Raw genomic sequence first — 9,806 nt, 5'->3', positions numbered from 1 at the left:
AAAAAAAAAAAAAAAAGGGAATTGTTGCAGTGGGGGTGGGTGGGGGCGTCACAAGGATCAGGGTGGAGAGAAAAGTATGCCAGATCCTGTTGGTTCCAATCCCTGCAGGCAGCCCAGTGCGCTCCAGGAACAAGAAGAGGGTGTAGGCGTGGCTGCAGCAGAAGACAGGGAGAACAGATGTGGAACCGGAACCTGTGGGTATCACCGGACCTGCAAGGATGCTGGATGGGAGTCAAGGCAAAGGAGATAGTAGGAGATGTGTTAGCGAGATCATTCCAGCTGCTGTGTGTCAGTACACTAAGAACAGGAAGGAGGACCAGATGGGAAGCCATTCAGTAAGCTAAATGTGCGGTAATGGAGCGCCTTGGATTTAGAGGTGACATCCTGGATGTTCTTGAAAGAGAGGATGAGGAGGACTTGGTGGATGGAGAGGTTGTGACTCTGCCTGAGAAAAGAGGGTCAGTGGTGACAGGGACTGGGGTCTGAGTGACTACAGGAAAGACATTACTGAATGGGGCAACAGAGAAAAGCAGGTCCATGAGAGGAGGTATAGGAAATGGGAAGGATTCAACCGTCAGGCCCGCAAGCAGCTCCCACAAGGAACTTAGGGTGTCGTCTGCTAGTCTTTATTTCCATTTCAGAAGTGAAAGGAGAAGGCGTGGGTTTCTGTCAGTGCCCAGCCTGTGTCTCGGGTAGACCCGTGTTTGAGGGGGTTGTTTTTTTTTGAGGCATACAGCCTTACTGTGGAACCTTTTGGTCTTACTGCTTCAGATCCTGAAACTGCAGGTAGGTACCAGTGAGTCCTGCTGGCCCTGGACAGAATGACCCTGTTTACCTGTTTACGCTCTTGAGCATCATTCTTTCATAACCAACAATGTTTAGTCTGAGGAGATTTCAGGCTTTGAGCAGAAAACTGTCAGCCCATTGAAATTGTGACCAGCGCATTCATTTCACCTACACTCTTGCTTTAAGGTGTGTGCATGTGTGTGTGTGTGTGTGTGTGTGTGTGTGTGTGTTTCTTGAGACAGTCTGGGTATGACTTCAGATTCAAAACACCCATGAACTCACTGGTCATATCCCCATAAAACCAGCCTGGGGAAATGGAGTCAAGAGGACCAGAAATTCAAGGTCATCTTTGCTTCTGAGAGGTTAAAATTCTCAAACTGTACTGTGGGAACTTAGCCTTTAGTTGAACTTAATGGGAGACTAGCTCCAAGAACATAGAAGAATGGGAGACCAGCTCCCAGGACATAGAAGAATAGGAGACCAGCTCCCAAGACATAGAAGAATGGGAGACCAGCTCCCAGGACATAGAAGAATGGGAGACCAGCTCCCAGGACATAGAAGAATAGGAGACCAGAGCAGCCTGGCAGGAAGAAAGAAAAATGAGGTAACAAACAATTGCCAGGTGGCTAACCTGCTTCTGAACCCTAGCACAAGCCAGCACCAATCAGAGACTACCTCATACTTTCCCCTGCCTTAGTTTCCCCTTTTTCCCTAGCAACTGTGTGGGTATAAAAACCTGTTTAAATTTTTGCTTGGGGCCAGACTCCTCTACCCCTGCATAGGATATGAGTCTCGCCCAGCGCTGAATAAAAGAACCTCTTGCTGATTGCATCAAGTACATGTCTTGGCGGTGTTTGGAGTTGTCGTTCCTGAGCCCTGAGTGTGGGGTCCTTTCCCCCATTCCTTAAGGGCCCTAACACTTCCACATATCAAGTTTGGGAGTACCTGAACTTCATGAAAGTCTGCTGCCCCTCACCCCCTCCCACCACCATGGGATAGAGCTAGTGAGGAGGTTAAGGTTAGTGGGTAAAGTATTTGCCACCAAGCCTGAAGACTTTCATCCTTGGGACCCACAAGTTGGAAGGAAGGCAATGAAGAGAAACAGTCACAAATCACTATTATCAAGGATATAGTAAGCCTGTTTCGGAAATATTAAGTCGCACAAAGTAGAGTTCGGTTGAAGCCGCACTTAAGGATGAATGGGTGTGCTACCCAGATGTGTTAGCAACTGCAGGAAGGAAGGGTTGCACGCCTGGTATATTAAAGGTGCTGACTGTTAATTTTACTCACTTCCTGGCATGGTACAGCTCAAACTTTTCATCGCAGCCAGCACCCAGGAGGCAGAAGCAGACAGATCTCTGAGTCCCAGCTCAGTCTGATCTAAAGAATAAGTTCCAGTTCTGAGTTCAAGGCCAGCCTGGTCTACAGAGTGAGTTCCAGGACAGCCAGGGCTACACAGAGAAACCCTGTCTCAGAAAACCAAAAAAAAAAAAAAAAAAAAAAAAAAAAAAAAAAAAAAAAAAAAGTTCCAGGTCAGCCAGAGCTACATAGTGAGACTCTGTCTCAAAAAACACACAGTTGGGTGTGGTGGTGCACACCACCGGATTCCTAGCCCTCGGGCAGAGGCAGGCAGATCCTTATGAGCTCCCGGACAGCCTAGCTTACTCAGAAAAACCCGTCTTGAAAAAAAAAAAAAACAACAACAACAACAAAACAAAGATTTGTTCACTAAGATTTCTACCAATTAAGCAAGCCCCAGTCCATAGGAAAGGGTATGCCTCTCTGGGCATTTCTAAGGTACTATCAGTAGGTCAGGCCGCCAGTGAGTCCTGGGCCATCCTAAGTTCGGGTTCTCAGCCAGGTGGGATGAGCTGGTTAACAGTCACCTAGAGAGAGCAGCCCTGGTCTGTCCTGGAATAATTAGGACAATATTTGTACATTGTAAATCTTCCCATTTGTCCAAACAACCAAACCGGGAATTTCTGTCTCTGTGAAAGATGGAATTGGTCAAAGTGTAACTTAGGGCCATGGATCTATACAAAATGCCAGGGGTTATGTCAGGGCTGGTCCCCCTTGGTGCCTTGGCGGGAACCAGTCCTACGTTGTTGCTCTAGGTGCTAGGGTGACTTTTCATTGGGAAGGCACATTCACTCTATAACAAACCAGATCACAAAAGTTGCCCTGAACTCCACGTGTGCATAAAAGGAATGAGGGACCAGACAAATACATGTAACTTTTTATTTTATTTTATTTGTTTGCCTGTTGTTTTTTTTGTTTCTTTTTGTATCCTTGGATGTCTTGGAACTCAGTCTGTAGACCAGGCTAGCCTTGCCATGATGTTGGCACGATTAAGGAAAGTGGCAGGGAAAAGCCTAGGTTTAAAAACAAAATACTGAAAGGCAGGCAGATTTCTGAGTTCAAGGCCAGCCAGGTCTACAAAGTGAGTTCCAGAACAGCCAGGGCTATACAGAGAAACCCTGTCTGGAAAAAAACCAAACCAAACCAAACCAAACCAAACCAAACCAACCAACCAAAACCAAAACAAAAAAACAAAACAAAATACCGTCAGTGGTGGCAGCAGCGCATGCCTTTAATCCCAGCACTCCAGATGCAGAGGAAGGCAGATCTCTAGGAGTTCGAGGCCAGACTGCTTTACAGGGTGAGTCCAGGTCAGACAGAGCTACACAGAAAAACCCCATCTGGAAAAAACGATTTAAGAAAGCAAGTAAATAAACAAAACAAAACAACAACAAAACTAACTGGGCAGGAGGAATGTTCCAGTGGGTAAGAGCACTGGCTGCTCTTCCAGAGGACTTGAATTCAGTTCCCAGCACTCTCATGGCAGCTCACAACGATCTGTAACTATAATTCTAGTTCCAGGAGATCTGACAGACATACATACAGACAAGGCGCCAAGGCACATAAAATAAAATTATGAGAATGTATAAAAAAGCTACATGAGCCTGATTCTGAGGAGAGAAGGGGGAAGGGAGGGAGGGGAGGAGGGAGAAGAGAGAAGTGGCTAAGATTTCAGCTATCACTAACTGCCTCATGAAGTCCACAGGTCCGAGGTATCCCCAGCTTGGCTGACCCAAGCATCCCTGGCACCAAGGCAACCACGCTGGCTCCAGGCTGGCCAGCAGATGGCTGCTCATCAGCTCCTTCCCGCAAATCCCAATCGCTGCGTGGCGTGTCGGAAGGCTAATCCCGCGGGTGCCCTGACCTCAGCCCTGACTCCGGTTCCCCATCGCTCCATTGCATCCCTATAGCCACGTCTCCCTGGAGCTGGCTCTTCCTCCCACCTCCTCTTCAGTGCGGGTGACGCTCCCGGGCTCCCTCAGGCCCCCTCCGCTGTGTCCTGGGGACCGGTGCAAACTGGTTCTCCGGGTGGATTTGTACCCTCGGGAGGGAGCGGAGCTGGGCTCCGCCGCCCCTAGTCTCTTGTGCCAGGAGAAGGGGTCTAGGTCATTAAACCACCCAGAGAAAACGCCCTCTCCCCCGCAGCACCCCTGTCCTGGGACTTGGGTGGAGTGGAACATGCTGTGTGCAGCTTAAGCCTGACTATGCCCTTCGAGCTTCAGGTTTGTCTCCACGCGAGGAGCTGAGAGACAGGTAACCTAGGGGACTCTTGGGAGACCCAGAGGAGGGATGGAGTCCAGGATTTTCACACCTGTTGAAGCTGGCTAGGCTAATACTATGGCCTCAAGAGGTTACAGATCTGCGGATCCGACAGGAAAAGGTCAGTCTTAGCAGGTTGTCCCAAAAGTCATCAATTCTGAGGTAACTGGGAGGCTAGAAGTGCTGAGCCAGCAGAAGAGGGAATCCTGAGCCCTCCCGGGCAGGGGGCGATGGGGGAGGGGTGCAGTGTGGGGAGGGGCTAGGTCTTAGGAACGCCAAAGATAGGTAATTAAATAACTTTCTACAACTGTTGTGGACATTCACAGTCACGAGGAGAGCTACCTCCCTTAGGGACCCCAGAAGGCTGAAGGGAAGGCAGCTTACACACAGGCGTCACATTGACACATTACTTTGACCCTCTGCTCTACCCTAGGTCCGGTCCCCATGGTGTTTGCTTTGTGTTTGAGACTGGGTCCCCCTATGCTATCCGCCCCTTGAGCCCCAGAGCCATATGTGTTGGCCATATTGCAATCTCCTTTCAGAGCATCTGTTCTGCCCCGTAAGACAGAGCCTCCTTCTTTCAAAGCACTGGTGCCCAGTAAGCACCTGGCCGCTTATCCCTCCTTTCCATTAGGTCAGCTGCTCCTGGGTATGGGATTAAACCAGGTCAGACCATTTCTACTCAATGAAAAGCAGTCAGCGTCCTTATTCAGAGGCCATACTGTGTGGAGCACGGTGGTGACGAGGTGCTTGTGTGGCTGAAACACTTGGAGGGCAGGGAACGCACCCCCAGATGGAAAGAATCCAGTGTGGTCAGCTTGCACTCGGTGGGCTGGCTGGCTTCCTGGCCGGGCAGCAATGTGGCTGTACATTGGTCTCTGCTGTTGGCCAATCTACTGTTGCTAAGCAGTGGATGCCAGTGAACTTCGGTCACCCCTGTGCTGTCATATGTATAGCTGCCACCCTTTCTGCCATGATCGCTGCTGTATGGGACCCATGGAGCAAGCGCCTCGGTGGCTGGAAAGAGACCATTCACCTCCACAGGCTGGCAGGGCTCCTTTGCAGGAATTCTCTTTGGGAGTGGTTTAAATGTGTCGCCCTGACAGATTTGGCATGAAAAGGGTGATACCGGGAGGTGGGACCTTGAGGAAATGGGACTAAGTAGATTTTGAGTAAGATTTAAGGGGAGGAGGTGTACCTTAAAAAGGGGTATTCCTCTCTTGTTCCTAGATGTGAGGTAAGGGTATCCACCAGAGTTTGCTGCCCTGACACAGGCCTAAAAGAAATAGTCTGAAACATCCAAACGAGTCCAGATTAACCTTTCTATTTATTTATTTATTTATTTATTTACTTATATATTTATACACTGTTCTGTCTGCATGTGTACTGGCTGGTTTTGTGTCAACTTGACACAGGCTGGAGTTATACAGAGAAGGGAGCTTCAGTTGGGGAAGTGCCTCCATGAGACCCAGCTGTGGGGCATTTTCTCAATTAGTGATCAAGGGGGTAGGGCCCCTTGTGGGTGGAGCCATCCCTGGGCTGGAAGTCTTGGGTTCTATAAGAGAGCAGGCTGAGCAAGCCAGTAAGGAACATCTCTCCATGGCCTCTGCATCAGCTCCTGCTTCCTGATCAACAGCCATGTGGAAGTGTAAGCTCAATAAACCCTTTCCTCCCCAACTTGCTTCTTGGTCATGATGTTTGTGCAGGAATAGAAACCCTGACTTAGACAGCATGTATACCCACATGCCAAAATTGGGCATCAGACCCCAGTATAGATGGGTACAAGCCACCATGTGGTTGCTGGGAATTGAACTCAGCACCTCTCAAAAAGCAGCCAGTGCTGCTTAACCTCTGAGCCATCACTATCAATCCCCCTTTACCATTCTTCTTTTTAACCTAATTGTCTCAGGCTTTTCTTTTCTTTTTTGGTCCTGACTCATAAAGAAACACCTGCGACACAGATATCTCCTTCACATTCTGTGCCTATCTGGAGCGATCCAGCCACCTCCTCTGTCCTGAGGCCGGGTGGTCATCTGAGGGCAGTCCTCTTCCTCCCTCACCCCTGAATCATTGTAGATCCCTACCTCCCTCCATCTCTCAGTCGAGGCCAAGTACACAAATACACGAACCTCTTGATGGTCTGCCCACTGCAAGGCATTCTTTTACCCAAGTTCTGCAGGTCCACCTGGAGCGGGGCTGAAGGCTTCAGCTGCCCACTAGCTGTTGGTGCCAGCATGTCCTGCAGTGCCATCTGTAAGGCAGGCCTGAATTCACTCCTTCTCAGCCAACGGATCCAAGGAACAACCTTTGAGGTCCTAGGGACAGAGTCAGTGAAGCAAGAGTCACCGTGGAAGGCATCTATCTGAGCCACCTGCTCATGCAGCTTACCTGGGCCTTCTGCACCTGCCAGTGCAGATCTCTCATGTGCCGTCTCCACAGGGTGACAGAAGGCTGCTGTCAGTGAGTGAAAGGACATGCAGGACATGCTGGCTGCCTGATGACGACCCATGGCCAGGAACTGATGGCCATCTGCAAACGGGCCACACACGTGTCCCCTAACCATGAGGCACGAGCTACTGGAGCTTGCCTAAGCTGCATCCAATGTCTCCACAGGCCAGAGCGGCTTTAAATGTTGTTGGATCTGCTGGATCACAGGGCCAAGTGAAGCCGCAAGGGCTGTTACACTCCTAGAATCCCAGCATGAAAGAGGTTGAAGCCCTGAGTTCAAAACCAGCCTGGGCGACTTAGCAAGTATAAGCCTTGCAAAGAACCTGCAGTACAAGCCTAAGGATGTGAGTTCAGATGTTCAGCATGAGTAAAAAGCCAGGCATGACAGTGTGTGCCTGTGATAGATAGTGTGTGCCTCTGATAGTGTGTGCCTGTGATAGACAGTGTGTGTCTGTAATAGAGAGTGTGTGCCTGTGATAGATAGTGTGTGCCCGTGATAGTGTGTGCCTGTAATCCAATCCTGGGGAGGCAGAGACAGAAGGACCCCAGGGGGTGCTGGCTAGCCAGTCTAGCCAAATTGGAGCTCAAGGCTCAGGGAGAGACCCTGCCTGAAAAACCAAAGTGAAGGGGCTAGAGAGGTGGCTCAGCAGTTAAGAGAACCGTCTACTCTTTCAGAGATCCTGAGTTCAATTCCCATCTATACTGGCATCTGATGCCCTCTTCTGGCATGCAGATTAGGGAAGTCAGTCTCTGGTCTACACACAGACACACATACATGCAACATGCGTAAGCACCCTCCCCCTACATACACATACACATACAAATAATATAACACGCACGCCAAATTAAACACAGAGGCAGTGCTGCCTAGATTGCAGCAGAGAATTCCTTTGCTCTGATTTTTGTCCCAAATATTTCCTTGATATGCTTCTTTAACAGATTTTCTTTTTTTCTTTCTTTTTCTTTTGGGAGGATGATTCAAGACAGGGTTTCTCTCTGTAGCCATGGCTGTCCTGGAGCTCACTCTGTAGACCAGGCTGGCTTCGAACTCAGAAATCCGCCTGCCTCTGCCTCCTAAGTGCTGGAATTAAAGGCATGTGACACCACTGCCTGGCACTTTTTTAATGTTACTAATGTCTTCTTATTTTTTTACCTAAATAAAATATCCTAAACAATGGTGTCTGTGGTGAGCTGATATATTGGTTTGTTTTGTTTTTTTTCTCTACTTAAGTAAAACAAGTGTTTAAGATTTAAAAACGGTTGGCAAGATGGCTCAGCGGTTAAGAGCACTGACTGCTCTTCAGAAAGTCCTGAGTTCAAATACAGCAACCACATGGTGGCTCACAACCACCTGTAATGAGATCTAACACCCTCTTCTGGTGTGTCTAAAGACAGCAACAGTGTACTTATTTATAATAATAAATAAATCTTTGGAAAAAAAGATTTAAAATAAAGTGCTGGGCAGTGGTGGCCTTTAATCCCAGCACTTGGGAGGCAGAGGCACTTGGAATTTTGAGTTTGAGGCCACCCTGGTCTACAGAGTGAGTTTCAAGACATCCAGGGCTACACAGAGAAACCTTGACTCGAAAAACCAAAAAAAAAAAAAAAAAAAAAAAAAAAAAAAAAAAGGATTTAAAATAAATCGTCAGGTATCTTGGTATATGTACTCTTGCAATTCCAGCACATTTGAGGCTAAGGCAGGAGGATTACTACACATTTTACATCTGCCAGAGCTGCATAGAAATACCCCATTTGACTGCTCTTCCAGAGGTCCTGAGTTCAATTCCCAGCAAGCACACAGTGGCTCACAACCATTTGTAATGGGATCTGACACCCTCTTCTGGTGTGTCTGAAGACAGCTATAGTATACTCATATAAATAAAATAAATAAATCTTTAAAAATATACTACATTTTAAGGAATAAGGGGGGAGGGAGTAGGAGAAAGAAGAAGTCTGAGGATCAGGATTCCAATCCTGAGAACCCATATGTGATGCCTATTCCTGGTCGTCAACTTGACTACATCTGGAATGGACTACAATCCAGAAATGAAGGGCTCACCTGTGATCCAGATCTTGAGGCTGGAAGACATAGGCTTCTGACTCTGATCTTGACATGGAGAACTTGAGACACAGTGGCCATGAATAGCTTAGGCCCAGGCAAGGAAGTATATGTCTTTAATCCCAGAAGACTGAGGGACAAGCAGATCTCTGAGTTCGAGGCCAGCCTGGTCTACAGAGTGAGTTCCAGGACAGCCAGGGCTACACAGAGAAACCCTGTCTCAAAAATCAAGCAGCCAACAACCACAGCAAAAACAAGACAAGACAACACAACAACAGAAAAAGATGGAGCTTTTGGGGAAGACCCTGAAAATCTGATTTACCTTAAGGTAAAGGTAGGGTTTAGACGGCTGGAAATGAGAGGCCGGGCAATCGAGAAAGGACAGATGGAGGCAGGAAGGTGGTAGATCTTTGTAAGGTGTCAACTTGTCACGATCTAGAGTCACCTGGAGAAAGGAGCCTCAGTGAGGAGTTACGTAGATTGGTTTGTCCTGTAGTTATGTCTGTGGGGGCTTGTTTGATTATATTAATTGAGGTGGGAAGGTTTGCCCACCGTGGGTGGCACCATTCCCTGGGCAGGGAGCTTCTGAGCTGTCTGAGTGAAGAAAGCAAGCTGAACACACGTGCGCATGCCTGAATTCATGGTTCTCTGCTCTTGGCTTGTGGATGAGATGTGACTGGCTGCCCTTAAGTTGCTTCTGCTGGAGTATCATATCAACAACAACAGGAACAGACATGAAGATATGGGGAGAACAGAGGAGGTATTATACAATCTCAAACTGGCGTTAAAAAGCCAGAACTTTGGGGCTTAAATTCTACATGACAAATTCACAGGTTCAGTTAGTTTTCTAAAAGCTTTTTCATGTTTCTGTTAAAGATCTGTCTGCAAACAAATC

Source organism: Mastomys coucha, unplaced genomic scaffold (assembly GCF_008632895.1).
Source record: "Mastomys coucha isolate ucsf_1 unplaced genomic scaffold, UCSF_Mcou_1 pScaffold1, whole genome shotgun sequence".
Taxonomy (NCBI): domain Eukaryota; kingdom Metazoa; phylum Chordata; class Mammalia; order Rodentia; family Muridae; genus Mastomys; species Mastomys coucha.
This window is presented reverse-complemented; position numbering follows the sequence as displayed.